Here is a 10885-nt window from a genome sequence, read left to right on the forward strand (position 1 = left end):
GTTGCAAAATCTCTAACGTCATTACTGAAAAAAGTAAAGTCTTTTTTCAAGATATTCTAATTAGGGGCACCTGGGTGGCTCAGTGGGGTAAGCATCCAATTCTTCATTTCAGCTCTGGTCATGATCACATGGTTTCATGAGTTCAAGCCCCATGTCGGACTCTGTGCTGACAGTGCAGAGCCTGCTTGGGATTCTCTCTCTCTCCCTCTCTCTGCCTCTCCCCCACATGTGCTATCTCTGTTTCTCTCACAAATGAAAAAAAATTTTTTTAAGATATTCTAATTAAATAACACTGGGCATAATAATAAAATCCTTTGTTTTATGTACTATCTTATGTATACATACTACCTTATTTGATTATCACAACCACTCTATATATTCTCTCTATTTGTCATAACAGTACCCAGATTTTCTATGGGGAGCTCACCTACTCTCAAATTCCTACCATTCGAGTGGAGCCAACTCTATCTTCAATTTATGGGATGGGCATTTAGACTAACGAGGCCAATCAAACTTCACAACTGCCTGATTTCAAGGAATGATTCAGAGATAAACACAACATCCAAGTCATGCTAATTGGGAGTCATTGCCAGTCAATGATTGGACTACTGTTGTAACAGTTGAGAAACAGATCTTTTTTTGAAGTTAACTGGGTATAGGCTGGAGTTGTTGGAGGCCATCTTCCCCAGGAGGATAGCCTGCCTAAGAGTTGGGTCTAATAGAAAAAAGCAAAGCAGAGGCACAGAAACGGACTTTTTTAGTCTGTTCAAGCTGCTATAACAAAATACCATGAACTGGGTGGCTTGTAAACAACAGAAACTGATTTCTCTCACCTCTGGAAGCTGCAAAGTCCAAGATCAAGGTACTGGCAAATGATCAAAGTGCTGGCAGATTTGGTGTCTGGTGAGGACCCATTTCCCAATTCATAGGTGCCATTTTCTCTCTGTGTTCTTCCATGGCAGAGGGATGAGGGTGCTCTCTGGGGCCTTTTCCATAAGGGCACTAATTACATTTATGAGGTTTCTACCATCATGACCCAATCACAAAGGCTCCCCCCCTCCTCCAAATACCATCACATTGGAGATTAGGTTTCAACATTGCAATTTCGGGGGAACACAAACATTCAGTCCACAGCAGCGACTACATCCTAACAATATTGTTTGAACCAGGACCCAGTGACACTGATGCAAGGTCTACTCCCGAACTTCTTACGTACAAGAGTCAATACTTTCTTTTTCGTTCCTTTTGCTATTTTAAGTTAGGTATCTCTTATTTTCAGCCAAAGGAGTTCTATGTTCTTGGTCAGGCTGTTAACATTTTCCCTGTTTTATAGGAAAACAAACTAAGGTTTAGAGTGCTTAAGCAACCCACTATAACTTAGCCCAAACTTAGTAGGGCAAACCAGAAAGAAAAACTGACTTAAAAGGCAGTCCTTTAATTATACTTTATTTAATTACTCTATTTAAGATTCTTTTTACATTTTAAAACACTATTTCTTTTCTATGAAGACTGAAGAAAAGTCTTGTCAGAATAGAATAATTACTGCACTGTATCTAGAAAGTTCAGGCTTTCCAACATTTATTGGCAGTTGTTGTGTAGATTGTATTATAATAAATATGAATGCCGAGACATTCTCAAGAAACAAATAGTAAATTTAAGCACTTTAGGAGCCTATGATGGATGCCTCTGCTTCTGTTCTGTTCCGTGCTGAAAATGAAATTTGTTCTGCAGTTGAGCTGCAGGTCTGATCTAAAATCAACAGAGAAGGTTTGAAATACTCACATATGTGCCTCCTTTGAAATCTAGTGGTTTCAGGGGGGGAAAAAAAACCATGTATGTACTGTATACTTCAAAATAACTAACTAACAGTATTCTTAATGGGAAAAAAATCCCATTTTTTTCCTGGAACTGAGAATGGAAAACTCAACTGCATACCATTCCAATTCAAGGATCTGTAATCTTAGACCATTGAAGAGTTCCTCTTTCCAAGGAATGTTTCTCTATGTGGTTTCTAAGCCTCCTGACTTTTTGCAAAAATTGAGCATACTCTGGGAAGCTTAAGAGAAATAACAATGTAGGAATATCATAAGCCTTCTTAGGTTTTCCTGTCTGACACATACTTCTTCTATTTTTATCTATCATATTTAGTCTCACTCCTTTCTTCATTTGATTTAATTTCATTGTCAGAACAAAACAAAGAGCTATAAGGTACTGATAAGGATTTCCTCTTTCACAACAAACTGAGAACAAAATCTGCTTGGACTCAGTTACAGATACTACAAAAACCTGTGGACAGCCAAGTTGTCAGAATTCCCATGTTCTTTTAAATATTAATAGTTTTAGTGTTCATCAAATTCTATGGCATTCCATATGGTGTATACCTTAATAAGATTATCTACTAATTGCCTGCCTGTTCCTGATGCCCTCTGACCAACTTAAGTGAGCAAATAGCTCAAATAGTGTAGAGAAGGAAGTTGTCCTCCCCTTTCTGCAGCGTTGAGAGAATAATCTTGAAGCACAACAGAAGGATGTCCCGACACTGGTGCCCAGAATTTTGGCTCAGAGGTGAGCACTGTCCTTGCATTTAGCCAGCCTAATCACTGACCCTCTCAGAGCCTCAGTTTCTTTATCTGTAAAATAGAAATACTAATGCCTTCTTCAGGGAATATGTGGAGATTGAAATGTTAAATGTTCTCTTAAACTTAACTTCAGTAAAAAAAAAATAGTGCTGTAAATCTCTATATGAATATAAAATATTGAAGATAATCGAGGACCCGTTTTTTAACTCCTCCCTGACATACTGATTATGGCAAAATGTACTCAAAATATATTCAAAATCCAAGAACTGAAACAAATGCAGTCATCACATGTGTAAAAATAACCTGGGACACATTAAAGTCAAGTTACCAACTGTAGAGTTCAATTGCTTCAGCTGCTATAATTATACACATATACATGCACACATATACACAATTTCAATGTAAGTTTAGCCACATGGAGAAACCAGATCTGAGGAAAAATTCTTCTCCCTTAGGTGAGGACGTTCGAAGTTATTTCCATGGCAGTAGTCTGATGATTCATCTCTCAACTACCATGGTTTCTTAATTAATTTGAGACATTTTAATTAGATTCTTCCTTATTTTCACTTCAGCCCAGCATCTCTGGGTGGGATCAACTTCCCCTCCCTCACCCTCAGCACCTCCCACTTCAGCCCTGGGAACTGCCAGCTAAATTGTCACCAGGAAAAGCACTTCATCGGCTAACCACAGGAGAGTCAAGGGGCAATAGGATGTAAATAAAATTTGTCTTTGTTGCCCACCATTTTACCTCAGTTTCTTGGTTCTCATTATCCTCGTTTTCCTAACCCTTTCCTTACCCTTACCCAGAGCCGCACCTGCCCTGCTTCCGGGAATCTGGTGTCCTCATGCTGGCAGCCTAGCTCAGCTTTCCTCTCTGAAGGCTCTCCAGTTCCAAAATGGTCACTACCTTTTTTCTTCAGCTTCCTCATCCTTCAAACTCACATCATCTCAAACCTGCTGATCTCAAAGAGGTATAAACAGAAAAACCAACTAATCAAGCCTAAAGGGTAAATAACTGCTTTTTCTTTTCTGGGATGTTGAATCTTAAGCATGTTAACTCCTATTCATCTACAATTAGTGGAATCCCAAGGAATTGAAATGAAATTGAAGTTACAGGGTGGGGATATCTACGGGCAACAGACTTCTCTTCATTCTGTTCATTTTCAACTTACATGAAGCCTTCCTTCCCTTTTGATTAGGGTCAATCTCTAGACACTCTGCATTTATTTCCCAAGAAGAGTTACTGCTTAGGGATTAGCAGTCACTTCTGGCTGCCATCGTGAGTTTATTATCAAGAATGCAGCTTTGTTCATGAAGCATGAAAGCAGCTTGCAGAATCCTGCTGATCGGCATAAACCCACGAGGAAATAGTTTTTCATTCATGTGCAAGCACGCGCGCACACACACACTCACACACACACTCACACAGTAGCACCTTTTCCTCATTCATAGGCAAACACAATGCCATTGCATTGGTCGCTTTTTCATCTTTCTACAAGCATAGGGAAGTACAGGTATGACGGACTTGATTAAATCCTGAATTTAATGTGACATGAGTAGATGCTACAAACTTCAAGTTTGGCCTCTGATTAACTTATTTTCTGGAGGTCACAGAGAATCTTGGGAAGAATGAGTACTTTGTGCAAGTTTTATTTATTTATTTAATCATTTTCACCAAATATGTGAATGTACAGGCATTCTTTTTAGGGCAGTGTTCACAAACTGTTGCAATGTACTATTTTTGTTAATTGCACTGTATAAACCTACATATGATTTATTGGTAGAAATAAATTGCATTTATGCTTTATTTGAGTTTTTGCACCTATTTCCTGGGGTTGAACCAGGAACCAGGAAGATCAAAGTGTTCTAAGCACATGGAACTCCGTGTTCCTCAGCCTGAGCATAGAACCATGAAGATAGCAAGACGTGTACATTGGGTTCTCAAGAGCGAAAAGTAAGAAGGAACTTACCAAACCATTTATGCAAAAAAAAAAAAAAAAAAAAAAAAAAAAAAAAAAAAAACCAACCAAACAAACAAATAAATACGAGGCAGGCCTTAATAGAATAGCCTCAACTTTCTTCAACATGTATAATCCACCTTTTGCCTATACAATACTGCTAAAACAATTCATAGACTGATTCATCAGTTAACTTCTAGTTATTTTTAAGCCTTCATATTTTAAGCCTTCATTTTACTCCTTATATTATGCAGTTGGTACATTCTCTCATTGAACCTTAAATGTTGGGGTTCCCAGTTCCATCCATTGTCTTGTGTTCTCACTCCTCTTCAAAGTTCTCCTAGTGGAAGCCCACAAACCAGTAAAGTCCACTCATGGATACAATTTGGGCTCAACAGTATTGCAGGAAAATTTAAGAAACAAACTATCTTTTTGCTTATTAATTTGGATTTTCCAAGTTTTGAACAATGGAAAAATCTGACAATAATAGACCAACATTTATGCACGCCAGTAATTAGTTGGAAATAAATAGAAACTGCTCCATGGAGATTGAACATTTGGTCTCCGGTGCCATAGTCCTGACTTCTCCTCACTGCCTTAAATCCCCAAATTACACCTTTAACTCATTCACATAGGTGAGCATTTGCAACTACTTCTCATATACTCACCCACCCTATGTAATTTCATCCTTTCTTATGGTTTAAACGGTCTGGTTTTAAAATTAGAACCCAGGACACATTTGTAAACACTAAACAGTATCTCAGTGCCCCTTAGATGTACTATAGATTCTTCATTCTCAATGTCCAAAACCGAACACATTCTTTTTCTCGTAAGCCACCATATTTGCTTCTCCTGGTTCCCCGTCAGTTAATAGTATCACCATCTGTTATGGTTAGTTTTATGTGTCAACCTGCTGAGGCTGTATTACCTAGTTATTCAAATAAACACTTTTGCCAAGAAGATATTTTGTAGATGTGATTAGCATTTGCAACCCATTGACTTTAAGTAAAAAAGATCATCTTTGATAATCTGAGTGGGCCTCGTTTGATTAATTTCAAAGCCTTCAGAGCAAAACTGAGACTTGAACTTCGACCTCAAAACAGCAGCATCAGGTCCTGCTTAAGGGTTTCCAGCCTATTGGCCTGCCTTACATAAATCAGACTTGCCAACACCCACAGTCCCCCTGCTTCTGTTTCGCTGGAGAGCACTGACCTAAGGTTCTAGGTAGTTTTGCCAAAGACACCTTTGCCGCAAGCACTTTACTGCAAAACAAATTGGTCGTAAGGCAAATCTGCCATAAAAGATAAAATCATAAAAAAATAAAAGAGGGATTTAATGCCCTTTTTAATAAAAGACATAAAACATGAAAAATTCATACAAATAATTGCTAATTTCTTCCTGCACTAAAAAAAAAAAAAAAAGTATCAGTTTTCCAAATACTAGGATGTATGTTCGTTACTGAGCTTTGCACTGCTCTGTGAAAGCCCTTCTACATCGTTGTTTGTTCTTGGCATGTTCTTCACATGATCGCTGATAGACATTCCAAAGTTCCATTGGAATGTGGAAGAAATACTAACACCATAATGTCTTTGTCACTGAGCTTTATCACTGTAGTTGATATGTTATCATTTTCCTGTATAGTGTGTAATCTAGCTTTACACACTTATTTCACACTTTCAGGAAGTTTCATCACCGCACTTTCTTATTAAGCTGATGTATCTAGTTGTTAACTATATTTTAAGACCATCATGTCTACTTGTCACCGTATAGGCCATTATGAAGGCTGCTAAGTTTTATATCATATAAAAAATGGGAACTTTGTCAACGGAGAAGTGAAAAACCAAACCAACAACGAGCTTCAATCCATTAAGTCTGCTGAAGATGGTTGATTCATCAATGGAGAAATGAAACCAAACTGTCAACCCACGATTTTATCTTTTACGGCAAAACTGCCTTAGGGCCAATTAGTTATGTGGTCAAAATGTTTGCAGTGAAAATGCTTGTGGCAAAGATATCTTCTGCAAAGATACTAACAGCAAAAATGCCAGACGCACCCGACTGATACCCCATCCACCTAGATAAGCGTGCTAAAAATCTAAGAGGCTTCCTCAACACTTTCTTCTCCTTAAGGCTTTCATTAGTCACACCCCTTTCAAATTATTCTTTAAAATAATGATCAGATAAGATCTTATAATTCTATAACTCAAATCTTTTCCCTATTGCTTAGAGATCAAGATCTAGACTCCTGAGTAGGGCACACATAGCTGTTCATTTTCTGGTCCCTGCCTACTTCTCTAGACTCATCTCTTCACTGAGCTATATACTTCCCTCGTCCCTACCATCTAAATGGAAATGCTTCCAGATGTTTTAAAAGTACCTTTATATTTTATTCCTCTATGCCTAAGCTGCTCCCACAACCTCAAATATCCTTCATTATAGAGCACCTGGCAAAAATCTACTCAACTTTCAAGACTTAGCTGTAATATTTTCTCCTCTGTGAAACCTCCTCATCCCCCTTTTCCCAGCAGAATTGATCAGCTCTTCCTTTGTACCCCAGCCTCCTCTTGCATACTTCACCCAAGTACAGCCATAATATAGGAATGCATTTCATTTGTCTTTTCATATGTTTGCCTTCCTGGGTTAAACTGTAAGGCCTGGTTCATTACCTAGTTTAGGAGACCCTTGTGGCAACAATTGCTAATGACCCAACAATGCCCATTCTCCTCTTCTTCTGCAATAATAGAGCTAAGAGCTAAGCACATGGCCACCTGGAGCAAAGGCTATATTCTCAGTCTTTTCTACACCTTAGTGTGGCTATGTCACTGAGTTCTAACCAATGAAATCTGAGTGAAAGTGTCCCATGCCGACATCCAAGAACCATAGAGGCAGTTGTCACCAACTCTTTGCCCCTTATTCCTTCCTTTTTCCAACCTATGCTTGGAACATGGATGTGGCATCTTGGTTCTTGGGGAAAAAAAAGTTTTTCTTGGCCTGGTCAAAGAGAAAGCTGCAGGAGGCTGGGTCCCTGAGGACTTTGTATAGCAAAGCTACTATACCAGCCCTAGATTACTCACCTCTGCACTTTACCCAGGAGAAAAACAGATTTTCACCATATTTCAGCTGTTCTTTCAGACAAAGCAGTTCTAGCACTCACAGCCAAATATAATTCTAACTAATATATGAATAGTTACAGCAATGTCTTCCATTAACATTATTTAACTTAAGCTTTTAAATTAGCTAAGATGCATAAAGATTTGTTACTGGGTTAGCGAGTTAGAGAGGGGTTAATCATCTCAGAAGAGAGCTGGCTGGGTTTGCATTTTAAAGGTTGGGTCCAGGTTTGGATACGGTCTTCCTGTTGTTTGCGCAGGGTATCTTCTGTATTTCAACCCGTGGACTGGACTTAGTTTGAGCTCCGCTCCCTGGGGAACCCAACCTTTGATGTCTTCTCCTCCACTCGGCCAGTATCCCCAGTATCCGCCTGACCAAGCCAGCACCGTCTCCTACAAGTAAGCAAATCAAATGAGGGGGGAGGGTGGCTAGCTGAGAGCCAAGATGGAGGTGAGTTCAGAGGCTGTAAGCTGAGTGACGTGCCAACAGCATGGCAAAGAATTTGAGCCCAGAGTTGGTGCAGGAGGAAGGAAGACCAGGAGAAAAATACACCAGACTATTGCTAGGGTGATCTGATTTACTATTTCAAAGATCTGTTTATGCCCAGATGAATTATGATATATCCTGACCCCATTTCCAACAAAGGTGTGGGAAATAGTCTCAAATACTCTGTGGGAGTACAAATTGGAAAAAAATTTGACAAGCCCCTTAAATATCTTAAATGTGCATTAACTAGGAGCCAAAAATTTTTTAAAAGAGAGGAAGGGGCTCAGAAGAAACACAGGAAACCCGTGTCTTTATAATTTAATATGGTTCGAAATGTCTTACTTACACAGTAAGACAAACAGACCCATATTCACATGTATACTCTATTCCCAACAGCAGTAACAAGAACTAAATTTAGCAAGAAATAAATAAAACCCATATGAAGAAAACTGTACAATTTAACTGGAGTTTCTATGAAGGCTAAAACTCTCTTTGATGATGCTATTATTCTGATATATAGAAAGCAAAGAGAAATAACTGAATAACACTAGAGTTCAGTAAAATGGGTAGAAGAAAAGGAAATACATAGAATTAATTACACATCAGCAATAATAATTAAAAAATATAATAGGGGAAAAGCAGAATTTAAAGCAGTGAATTACGGGTTGATTAATCAATAAAGAGTTTTGGGACATTTTGAGAGCCAAAATGGGAAAATAAAATTATATCTTTTCCTTACATAACATACAGGCAATCTAGATGATTTAAATATGCAAATAAAGAATATATAGTATAAAATATGGGAACACTAACACAAATATAGGAGACTATTTCTGGGATGAAAGGTCTTTGAGACCCTCAGTAAAAAGTTAAAAAACTAAAAAAGAAAAGCTGGACAGTTGATCAATGTGTGTTTGTTTCTTCTGCCTATAAGTATGCTCTACCCCACACCAGTGTTTCTGTTTTCTTATTTTCTGGATTTCTCTGGATACGGCAGGCAAAATCTGCCTGGCTCTTCCTGACATTTGTATGCATCTGAATTTATTGGATGAGATTACATCTGGCTTCATAGAGAAGTGGACGGGGGGGAGGCAGAAAGAGAGATAGAGTCAGAGAGATAGATGGAGAGACAGAGAGAGTGAAGGAAAGATGGCAATGATTCAAAGGGTGGTGAGGGTTGCAGGGTAGGAGCCCCTTGGGGCAGACCTCGGACGAATCAAGTCACCAGCTCTAAGTTCACCACTCTTTAAAGATCCCCAAGTGTGGCATGGAAAGAGCAGAATCATCAGACACCAAGGGGACCACGAAGCCTTGGAAATCAAGTGTCTCTATAGCAGCTCAATGGACAGAAGGCTGGAGCTTTCTGCTGCCCTGGGGTAGTTGAGTAAGTTTTAAGAAGCCCCAGGGACTTAGCAAGACCTTGCGTCTTGGCCTAGGGGACAAATTTTGGGGAGATCCCCAATTATGGGTGTAATTTAATCGTCTCTTCTCCATCAACAGGATAGGCCCCTGAGTCTAAATTTGTTTTAAATAAATAAGGAAAGAACCTTTCTTGCATACCCAGGTTTCAAGTGAGTCAGTTGCAACATTGTTAACCAGCATGGGGAGAAATGGGCAGCACCAGAAAATAAGCATAACTGTGCAGGAGGACTGTTTGGCAATATGTGTCAACATGTAAAATGAGCGTGCTTTTTCACTAGCAATCCTAATCCTAGGCCTTTCCACTGAAGAACTTTCCTTATTGAGTAAAGTAAATAGATATGCTGCAAAATTGCTTAGACGAGCAAAAAGATTTTGGAAAACTCTGCATGCCTTTTAGTAGGGAACTGCTTAAAGAAGTTATGAAACAGATCACGGTACATGCATACAAGGGAATATTCTGAAGCGTTAAAAGTGGTTCTATGCTCAAAATCATTAGTCATATCTCTCCTGTCTTCCAGGACATCAAAATTCCTGGCTCTCAGGCCTTTAGACTCCCGGACTCACACCAGCAGACCCAAGTTCTCAGGCATTTGGCCTCTCAGATGGGGAGATTCACCACTGGTTTTCCTGGTTCTCAGATCTTCAGATTCAGATTAAGTTATACCACTAGCTTCCCTAGCTCTTCAGCTTGCAGACAGAAGATTGTGGGATTCCTGGCCTCTATCATTGCACGAGCCACTGCCTATAATAAATCTGCTTTTACCGATATCTAATATATCCTATTGATTCTGTTTCTCTGGAGAAACTTGACTAATACAAGTACTGATACTGATACCTTTCTCCAAATAAGTCACAGGTTCCCAGTGGACATATCTCTTGTGTGTGTGTAGCGGCGGGGGGGGGGGGGGGGGGGGGGGGGGGGGGCACCGATCACCACCCTACAGAAATGCAGCAAAATATTTCAGTGGAAATTCTCGAAGGCTATGATTTCAAGAGATTATTGCATTTTTCATATCCTGCACTGTATTTTAAAATAAGTAACAGGCATTTTTCCCCAAAGCCAATAGAAAGAAAAAGGAATGTTTACAACTAGAGCTTGCTGGGGTGTAGACAATTGAGAGCTTCATGTACCATTGGTATAATTGAAAATTGGTAGAGCCTCTTAGAAGGCAATTTGACAATTCAATTTCCAGGAATGTATCCTGTGGGAGTATTTGTACCCTTGAGCAAAGATATATGCCCAATGACGCCCATTATAGCATTGTTTGTGATGGCAGAAATGAAAAAAATAATCACTTTCTGTGGTTTATTTCCTCTAGGCAAAGCCTC

The sequence above is a fragment of the Panthera leo genome, chromosome B2 (genome assembly GCF_018350215.1).
Source record: "Panthera leo isolate Ple1 chromosome B2, P.leo_Ple1_pat1.1, whole genome shotgun sequence".
NCBI lineage: Eukaryota > Metazoa > Chordata > Mammalia > Carnivora > Felidae > Panthera > Panthera leo.